The 9221-nt window shown below is 53.0% G+C and overlaps 1 protein-coding gene across 1 annotated transcript in view; it reads left to right on the forward strand.

The window, feature by feature from the left end:
- LOC137361412 (alpha-2-macroglobulin-like protein 1) overlaps nt 1-9221 on the forward strand; it is a 236562-nt gene that overhangs the window by 124669 nt on the left and 102672 nt on the right. The window lies entirely within an intron of this gene.

Below are 9221 nucleotides of genomic sequence, written 5' to 3' on the forward strand. Positions count from 1 at the left end.
GAGAGAGAGAGTGGGAGAGTGTGTGTGTGTGAGAGAGAGAGAGAGTGGGACAGTGTGTGTGTGAGAGAGAGAGAGAGTGGGACAGTGTGTGAGAGAGAGAGTGGGACAGTGTATGTGTGCGAGAGAGAGAGTGGTAGAGTGTGTGTGAGAGAGAGAGAGAGTGGGACAGTGTGTGTGTGTGAGAGAGAGAGTGGGAGAGTGTGTGTGTGTGAGAGAGAGAGAGTGGGACAGTGTGTGTGTGTGAGAGAGAGAGAGAGAGTGGGACAGTGTGTGAGAGAGAGAGTGGGACAGTGTGTGTGTGCGAGAGAGAGAGAGTGGTAGAGTGTGTGTGTGAGAGAGAGAGAGAGTGGGACAGTGTGTGTGTGAGAGAGAGAGAGAGAGAGAGTGGGACAGTGTGTGTGTGTGTGTGAGAGAGAGAGAGAGAGAGAGTGGGACAGTGTGTGTGTGCGAGAGAGAGAGAGAGAGAGAGAGAGAGAGAGAGTGGGACAGTGTGTGAGAGAGAGAGTGGGACAGTGTGTGTGAGCGAGAGAGAGAGTGGTAGAGTGTGTGTGTGCGAGAGAGAGAGTGGTAGAGTGTGTGTGTGTGAGAGAGAGAGAGAGTGGGACAGTGTGTGTGTGAGAGAGAGAGAGAGTGGGACAGTGTGTGTGTGAGAGAGAGAGAGAGAGAGAGAGAGAGACAGTGTGTGTGTGTGAGAGAGAGAGAGAGAGAGAGAGAGAGTGGGACAGTGTGTGTGTGTGAGAGAGATTGTGGTAGAGTGTGTGTGTGTGCGAGAGAGAGAGAGTGGTAGAGTGTGTGTGTGTGTGAGAGAGAGAGTGGTAGAGTGTGTGTGTGAGAGAGAGAGTGGTAGAGTGTGTGTGTGTGCGAGAGAGAGAGTGGTAGAGTGTGTGTGTGTGTGAGAGAGAGAGTGGTAGAGTGTGTGTGTGTGTGAGAGAGAGAGTGGTAGAGTGTGTGTGTGTGAGAGAGAGAGTGGGACAGTGTGTGTGTGAGCGAGAGAGAGAGAGAGAGAGTGGGACAGTGTGTGTGTGCGAAAGAGAGAGTGGTAGAGTGTGTGTGTGTGTGTGAGAGAGAGAGTGGTAGAGTGTGTGTGTGTGTGAGAGAGAGAGTGGTAGAGTGTGTGTGTGAGAGAGAGAGAGAGAGTGGGACAGTGTGTGTGTGTGAGAGAGAGAGAGAGAGAGAGAGTGGGACAGTGTGTGTGTGCGAGAGAGAGAGAGAGAGAGAGAGAGAGAGTGGGACAGTGTGTGTGTGCGAGAGAGAGAGAGTGGGACAGTGTGTGTGTGAGAGAGAGAGAGAGAGAGAGTGGGACAGTGTGTGTGTGAGAGAGAGAGAGAGAGAGTGGGACAGTGTGTGCGTGCGAGAGAGAGAGTGGTAGAGTGTGTGTGTGAGAGAGAGAGAGTGGGACAGTGTGTGTGTGAGAGAGAGAGAGAGAGAGAGAGTGGGACAGTGTGTGTGTGCGAGAGAGAGAGTGGACAGTGTGTGTGTGAGAGAGAGAGAGAGAGAGAGAGTGGGACAGTGTGTGTGTGCGAGAGAGAGAGTGGTAGAGTGTGTGTGTGAGAGAGAGAGAGTGGGACAGTGTGTGTGTGAGAGAGAGAGAGAGAGAGAGAGTGGGACAGTGTGTGTGTGCGAGAGAGAGAGTGGGACAGTGTGTGTGTGAGAGAGAGAGAGAGAGAGAGAGTGGGACAGTGTGTGTGTGAGAGAGAGAGAGAGAGAGAGAGAGAGTGGGACAGTGTGTGTGTGCGAGAGAGAGAGTGGTAGAGTGTGTGTGTGAGAGAGAGAGAGAGTGGGACAGTGTGTGTATGAGAGAGAGAGAGAGAGAGAGAGTGGGACAGTGTGTGTGTGAGAGAGAGAGAGAGAGAGAGAGTGGGACAGTGTGTGTGTGAGAGAGAGAGAGAGAGAGAGAGTGGGACAGTGTGTGTGTGAGAGAGAGAGAGAGAGAGTGGGACAGTGTGTGCGTGCGAGAGAGAGAGTGGTAGAGTGTGTGTGTGAGAGAGAGAGAGAGTGGGACAGTGTGTGTGTGAGAGAGAGAGAGAGAGAGAGAGTGGGACAGTGTGTGCGTGCGAGAGAGAGAGTGGTAGAGTGTGTGTGTGAGAGAGAGAGAGAGTGGGACAGTGTGTGTGTGCGAGAGAGAGAGTGGTAGAGTGTGTGTGTGAGAGAGAGAGAGAGTGGGACAGTGTGTGTGTGAGAGAGAGAGAGTGGGACAGTGTGTGTGTGAGAGAGAGAGAGTGGGACAGTGTGTGTGTGTGAGAGAGAGAGAGAGAGTGGGACAGTGTGTGAGAGAGAGAGTGGGACAGTGTGTGTGTGCGAGAGAGAGAGTGGTAGAGTGTGTGTGTGAGAGAGAGAGAGAGTGGGACAGTGTGTGTGAGAGAGAGAGAGAGAGAGAGAGTGGGACAGTGTGTGTGTGCGAGAGAGAGAGAGAGAGAGAGAGAGAGTGGTAGAGTGTGTGTGTGAGAGAGAGAGAGAGTGGGACAGTGTGTGTGAGAGAGAGAGAGAGAGAGAGAGTGGGACAGTGTGTGTGTGCGAGAGAGAGAGAGAGAGAGAGAGAGAGAGTGGGACAGTGTGTGAGAGAGAGAGTGGGACAGTGTGTGTGTGTGTGTGAGAGAGAGAGAGAGAGAGAGAGAGTGGGACAGTGTGTGTGTGCGAGAGAGAGAGTGGGACAGTGTGTGTGTGAGAGAGAGAGAGAGAGAGAGTGGGACAGTGTGTGTGTGCGAGAGAGAGAGTGGTAGAGTGTGTGTGTGAGAGAGAGAGAGAGTGGGACAGTGTGTGTGTGAGAGAGAGAGAGAGAGAGAGAGTGGGACAGTGTGTGAGAGAGAGAGAGAGAGAGACAGTGGGACAGTGTGTGTGTGTGAGAGAGAGAGAGAGTGGGACAGTGTGTGTGTGAGAGAGAGAGAGAGTGGTAGAGTGTGTGTGTGAGAGAGAGAGAGAGTGGGACAGTGTGTGTGTGCGAGAGAGAGAGTGGTAGAGTGTGTGTGTGAGAGAGAGAGAGAGTGGGACAGTGTGTGTGTGAGAGAGAGAGAGAGAGAGAGTGGGACAGTGTGTGTGTGCGAGAGAGAGAGAGAGAGAGAGAGAGAGAGAGTGGGACAGTGTGTGAGAGAGAGAGTGGGACAGTGTGTGTGTGCGAGAGAGAGAGTGGTAGAGTGTGTCTGTGAGAGAGAGAGAGAGTGGGACAGTGTGTGAAGGAGAGAGTGGGACAGTGTGTGTGTGAGAGAGAGAGAGAGAGAGAGTGGGACAGTGTGTGAGAGAGAGAGTGGGACAGTGTGTGTGTGTGAGAGAGAGAGAGAGTGGGACAGTGTGTGTGTGCGAGAGAGAGTGGTAGAGTGTGTGTGTGAGAGAGAGAGAGTGGGACAGTGAGTGTGTGCGAGAGAGAGAGTGGTAGAGTGTGTGTGTGTGAGAGAGAGAGTGGGACAGTGTGTGTGTGAGAGAGAGAGAGAGAGAGAGAGTGGGACAGTGTGTGTGTGCGAGAGAGAGAGAGAGAGAGAGAGAGAGAGAGTGGGACAGTGTGTGAGAGAGAGAGTGGGACAGTGTGTGTGTGCGAGAGAGAGAGTGGTAGAGTGTGTGTGTGAGAGAGAGAGAGAGTGGGACAGTGTGTGAGAGAGAGAGTGGGACAGTGTGTGTGTGCGAGAGAGAGAGTGGTAGAGTGTGTGTGTGTGAGAGAGAGAGAGAGTGGGACAGTGTGTGTGTGAGAGAGAGAGAGAGTGGGACAGTGTGTGTGTGTGAGAGAGAGAGAGAGTGGGACAGTGTGTGTGTGCGAGAGAGAGAGTGGGACAGTGTGTGTGTGCGAGAGAGAGAGAGAGAGAGAGAGAGAGAGTGGGACAGTGTGTGAGAGAGAGAGTGGGACAGTGTGTGAGAGAGAGAGTGGGACAGTGTGTGTGTGCGAGAGAGAGAGTGGTAGAGTGTGTGTGTGAGAGAGAGAGAGAGTGGGACAGTGTGTGAGAGAGAGAGTGGGACAGTGTGTGTGTGCGAGAGAGAGAGTGGTAGAGTGTGTGTGTGAGAGAGAGAGAGAGTGGGACAGTGTGTGAGAGAGAGAGTGGGACAGTGTGTGTGTGAGAGAGAGAGTGGTAGAGTGTGTGTGTGTGAGAGAGAGAGAGAGTGGGACAGTGTGTGTGTGAGAGAGAGAGAGAGTGGGACAGTGTGTGTGTGTGAGAGAGAGAGAGAGTGGGACAGTGTGTGTGTGCGAGAGAGAGAGTGGTAGAGTGTGTGTGTGAGAGAGAGAGAGAGAGTGGACAGTGTGTGAGAGAGAGAGTGGGACAGTGTGTGTGTGTGAGAGAGAGAGTGGTAGAGTGTGTGTGTGAGAGAGAGAGAGAGTGGGACAGTGTGTGTGTGTGTGAGAGAGAGAGAGAGAGAGAGTGGACAGTGTGTGAGAGAGAGAGAGAGAGTGGGACAGTGTGTGTGTGCGAGAGAGAGAGTGGTAGAGTGTGTGTGTGAGAGAGAGAGAGAGTGGGACAGTGTGTGTGTGAGAGAGAGAGAGAGAGAGAGAGAGAGAGAGTGGGACAGTGTGTGAGAGAGAGAGTGGGACAGTGTGTGTGAGAGAGAGAGAGAGTGGAAGTGTGTGTGTGCGAGAGAGAGAGTGGTAGAGTGTGTGTGTGTGAGAGAGAGAGAGAGTGGGACAGTGTGTGTGTGAGAGAGAGAGAGAGTGGGACAGTGTGTGTGTGTGAGAGAGAGAGAGAGAGTGGTAGAGTGTGTGTGTGTGAGAGAGAGAGAGAGTGGGACAGTGTGTGTGTGTGAGAGAGAGAGAGAGAGTGGGACAGTGTGTGTGTGTGAGAGAGAGAGAGAGTGGGACAGTGTGTGTGTGAGAGAGAGAGAGAGAGACAGTGGGACAGTGTGTGTGTGTGAGAGAGAGAGTGGGAGAGTGTGTGTGTGTGAGAGAGAGAGAGAGTGGGACAGTGTGTGTGTGTGAGAGAGAGAGAGAGAGTGGGACAGTGTGTGAGAGAGAGAGTGGGACAGTGTGTGTGTGCGAGAGAGAGAGAGACAGTGGGCAGTGTGTGTGTGTGAGAGAGAGAGAGAGTGGGACAGTGTGTGTGTGTGAGAGAGAGAGAGAGAGAGTGGGACAGTGTGTGTGTGTGAGAGAGAGAGAGAGAGTGGGACAGTGTGTGAGAGAGAGAGTGGGACAGTGTGTGTGTGCGAGAGAGAGAGAGAGTGGGACAGTGTGTGAGAGAGAGAGAGAGAGTGGTAGAGTGTGTGTGTGTGAGAGAGAGAGTGGGAGAGTGTGTGTGTGTGAGAGAGAGAGAGAGTGGGACAGTGTGTGTGTGTGAGAGAGAGAGTGGGACAGTGTGTGTGTGTGAGAGAGAGAGAGAGAGTGGGACAGTGTGTGAGAGAGAGAGAGAGAGAGAGTGGACAGTGTGTGAGAGAGAGAGTGGGACAGTGTGTGTGTGCGAGAGAGAGAGTGGTAGAGTGTGTGTGTGAGAGAGAGAGAGAGTGGGACAGTGTGTGTGAGAGAGAGAGAGAGAGAGAGAGTGGGACAGTGTGTGTGTGCGAGAGAGAGAGAGAGAGAGAGAGAGAGAGAGTGACAGTGTGTGAGAGAGAGAGTGGGACAGTGTGTGTGTGTGTGTGAGAGAGAGAGAGAGAGAGTGGGACAGTGTGTGTGTGCGAGAGAGAGAGTGGGACAGTGTGTGTGTGAGAGAGAGAGAGAGAGAGAGTGGGACAGTGTGTGTGTGCGAGAGAGAGAGTGGTAGAGTGTGTGTGTGAGAGAGAGAGAGAGTGGGACAGTGTGTGTGTGAGAGAGAGAGAGAGAGAGAGAGTGGGACAGTGTGTGAGAGAGAGAGAGAGAGAGACAGTGGGACAGTGTGTGTGTGTGAGAGAGAGAGAGAGTGGGACAGTGTGTGTGTGAGAGAGAGAGAGAGTGGTAGAGTGTGTGTGTGAGAGAGAGAGAGAGTGGGACAGTGTGTGTGTGCGAGAGAGAGAGTGGTAGAGTGTGTGTGTGAGAGAGAGAGAGAGTGGGACAGTGTGTGTGTGAGAGAGAGAGAGAGAGTGGACAGTGTGTGTGTGCGAGAGAGAGAGAGAGAGAGAGAGAGAGAGTGGGACAGTGTGTGAGAGAGAGAGTGGGACAGTGTGTGTGTGCGAGAGAGAGAGTGGTAGAGTGTGTCTGTGAGAGAGAGAGAGAGTGGGACAGTGTGTGAGAGAGAGAGTGGGACAGTGTGTGTGTGAGAGAGAGAGAGAGAGAGTGGGACAGTGTGTGAGAGAGAGAGTGGGACAGTGTGTGTGTGTGAGAGAGAGAGAGAGTGGGACAGTGTGTGTGTGCGAGAGAGAGTGGTAGAGTGTGTGTGTGAGAGAGAGAGTGGGACAGTGTGTGTGTGCGAGAGAGAGTGGTAGAGTGTGTGTGTGTGAGAGAGAGAGTGGGACAGTGTGTGTGTGAGAGAGAGAGAGAGAGAGAGAGTGGGACAGTGTGTGTGTGCGAGAGAGAGAGTGGGACAGTGTGTGTGTGCGAGAGAGAGAGAGAGAGAGAGAGAGAGAGTGGGACAGTGTGTGAGAGAGAGAGTGGGACAGTGTGTGAGAGAGAGAGTGGGACAGTGTGTGTGTGCGAGAGAGAGAGTGGTAGAGTGTGTGTGTGAGAGAGAGAGAGAGTGGGACAGTGTGTGAGAGAGAGAGTGGGACAGTGTGTGTGTGCGAGAGAGAGAGTGGTAGAGTGTGTGTGTGTGAGAGAGAGAGAGAGTGGGACAGTGTGTGTGTGAGAGAGAGAGAGAGTGGGACAGTGTGTGGTGTGAGAGAGAGAGAGAGTGGGACAGTGTGTGTGTGCGAGAGAGAGAGTGGTAGAGTGTGTGTGTGTGAGAGAGAGAGAGAGTGGGACAGTTGTGTGAGAGAGAGAGTGGGACAGTGTGTGTGTGTGAGAGAGAGAGTGGTAGAGTGTGTGTGTGAGAGAGAGAGAGAGTGGGACAGTGTGTGTGTGTGTGAGAGAGAGAGAGAGAGAGAGTGGGACAGTGTGTGAGAGAGAGAGAGAGAGTGGGACAGTGTGTGTGTGCGAGAGAGAGAGTGGTAGAGTGTGTGTGTGAGAGAGAGAGAGAGTGGGACAGTGTGTGTGTGAGAGAGAGAGAGAGAGAGAGAGAGAGAGAGAGTGGGACAGTGTGTGAGAGAGAGAGTGGGACAGTGTGTGTGAGCGAGAGAGAGAGTGGTAGAGTGTGTGTGTGCGAGAGAGAGAGTGGTAGAGTGTGTGTGTGTGAGAGAGAGAGAGAGTGGGACAGTGTGTGTGTGAGAGAGAGAGAGTGGACAGTGTGTGTGTGTGAGAGAGAGAGAGAGAGTGGTAGAGTGTGTGTGTGTGAGAGAGAGAGAGAGTGGGACAGTGTGTGTGTGTGAGAGAGAGAGAGAGAGTGGGACAGTGTGTGTGTGTGAGAGAGAGAGAGAGTGGGACAGTGTGTGTGTGAGAGAGAGAGAGAGAGAGACAGTGGGACAGTGTGTGTGTGTGAGAGAGAGAGTGGGAGAGTGTGTGTGTGTGAGAGAGAGAGAGAGTGGGACAGTGTGTGTGTGTGAGAGAGAGAGAGAGAGTGGGACAGTGTGTGAGAGAGAGAGTGGGACAGTGTGTGTGTGCGAGAGAGAGAGAGACAGTGGGACAGTGTGTGTGTGTGAGAGAGAGAGAGAGTGGGACAGTGTGTGTGTGAGAACGAGAGAGAGAGAGAGTGGGACAGTGTGTGTGTGTGAGAGAGAGAGAGAGAGTGGGACAGTGTGTGAGAGAGAGAGTGGGACAGTGTGTGTGTGCGAGAGAGAGAGAGACAGTGGGACAGTGTGTGAGAGAGAGAGTGGGACAGTGTGTGTGTGTGAGAGAGAGAGTGGAGAGTGTGTGTGTGTGAGAGAGAGAGAGAGTGGGACAGTGTGTGTGTGTGAGAGAGAGAGTGGGACAGTGTGTGTGTGTGAGAGAGAGAGAGAGAGTGGGACAGTGTGTGAGAGAGAGAGTGGGACAGTGTGTGTGTGCGAGAGAGAGAGTGGTAGAGTGTGTGTGTGAGAGAGAGAGAGAGTGGGACAGTGTGTGTTTGCGAGAGAGAGAGAGAGAGAGAGAGAGAGAGTGGGACAGTGTGTGAGAGAGAGAGTGGGACAGTGTGTGTGTGCGAGAGAGAGAGTGGTAGAGTGTGTGTGTGAGAGAGAGAGAGAGTGGGACAGTGTGTGTTTGCGAGAGAGAGAGAGAGAGAGAGAGAGAGAGAGTGGGACAGTGTGTGAGAGAGAGAGTGGGACAGTGTGTGTGAGCGAGAGAGAGAGTGGTAGAGTGTGTGTGTGCGAGAGAGAGAGTGGTAGACTGTGTGTGTGTGAGAGAGAGAGAGAGTGGGACAGTGTGTGTGTGAGAGAGAGAGAGAGTGGGACAGTGTGTGTGTGTGAGAGAGAGAGAGAGAGTGGTAGAGTGTGTGTGTGTGAGAGAGAGAGAGAGTGGGACAGTGTGTGTGTGTGAGAGAGAGAGAGAGTGGGACAGTGTGTGTGAGAGAGAGAGAGAGAGAGACAGTGGGACAGTGTGTGTGTGTGAGAGAGAGAGAGTGGGACAGTGTGTGTGTGTGAGAGAGAGAGAGAGTGGGACAGTGTGTGAGAGAGAGAGTGGGACAGTGTGTGTGTGCGAGAGAGAGAGTGGTAGAGTGTGTGTGTGAGAGAGAGAGAGAGTGGGACAGTGTGTGTGTGCGAGAGAGAGAGAGAGAGAGAGAGAGAGTGGGACAGTGTGTGAGAGAGAGAGTGGGACAGTGTGTGTGAGCGAGAGAGAGAGTGGTAGAGTGTGTGTGTGCGAGAGAGAGAGTGGTAGAGTGTGTGTGTGTGAGAGAGAGAGAGAGTGGGACAGTGTGTGTGTGAGAGAGAGAGAGAGTGGGACAGTGTGTGTGTGTGAGAGAGAGAGAGAGAGACAGTGTGTGTGTGTGTGAGAGAGAGAGAGTGGGACAGTGTGTGTGTGTGAGAGAGAGAGAGAGAGACAGTGTGTGTGTGTGAGAGAGAGAGAGAGTGGGACAGTGTGTGTGTGTGAGAGAGAGAGAGAGAGTGGGACAGTGTGTGAGAGAGAGAGTGGGACAGTGTGTGTGTGCGAGAGAGAGAGAGAGAGAGAGAGAGAGAGTGGGACAGTGTGTGAGAGAGAGAGTGGGACAGTGTGTGTGAGCGAGAGAGAGAGAGTGGTAGAGTGTGTGTGTGAGAGAGAGAGAGAGAGTGGGACAGTGTGTGTGTGAGAGAGAGAGAGAGAGAGAGAGTGGGACAGTGTGTGTGTGTGAGAGAGAGAGAGATTGGGACAGTGTGTGTGTGTGTGTGAGAGAGAGAGAGAGAGAGTGGGACAGTGTGTA

Source organism: Heterodontus francisci, unplaced genomic scaffold, assembly GCF_036365525.1.
Source record: "Heterodontus francisci isolate sHetFra1 unplaced genomic scaffold, sHetFra1.hap1 HAP1_SCAFFOLD_739, whole genome shotgun sequence".
Taxonomy (NCBI): Eukaryota; Metazoa; Chordata; class Chondrichthyes; order Heterodontiformes; family Heterodontidae; genus Heterodontus; species Heterodontus francisci.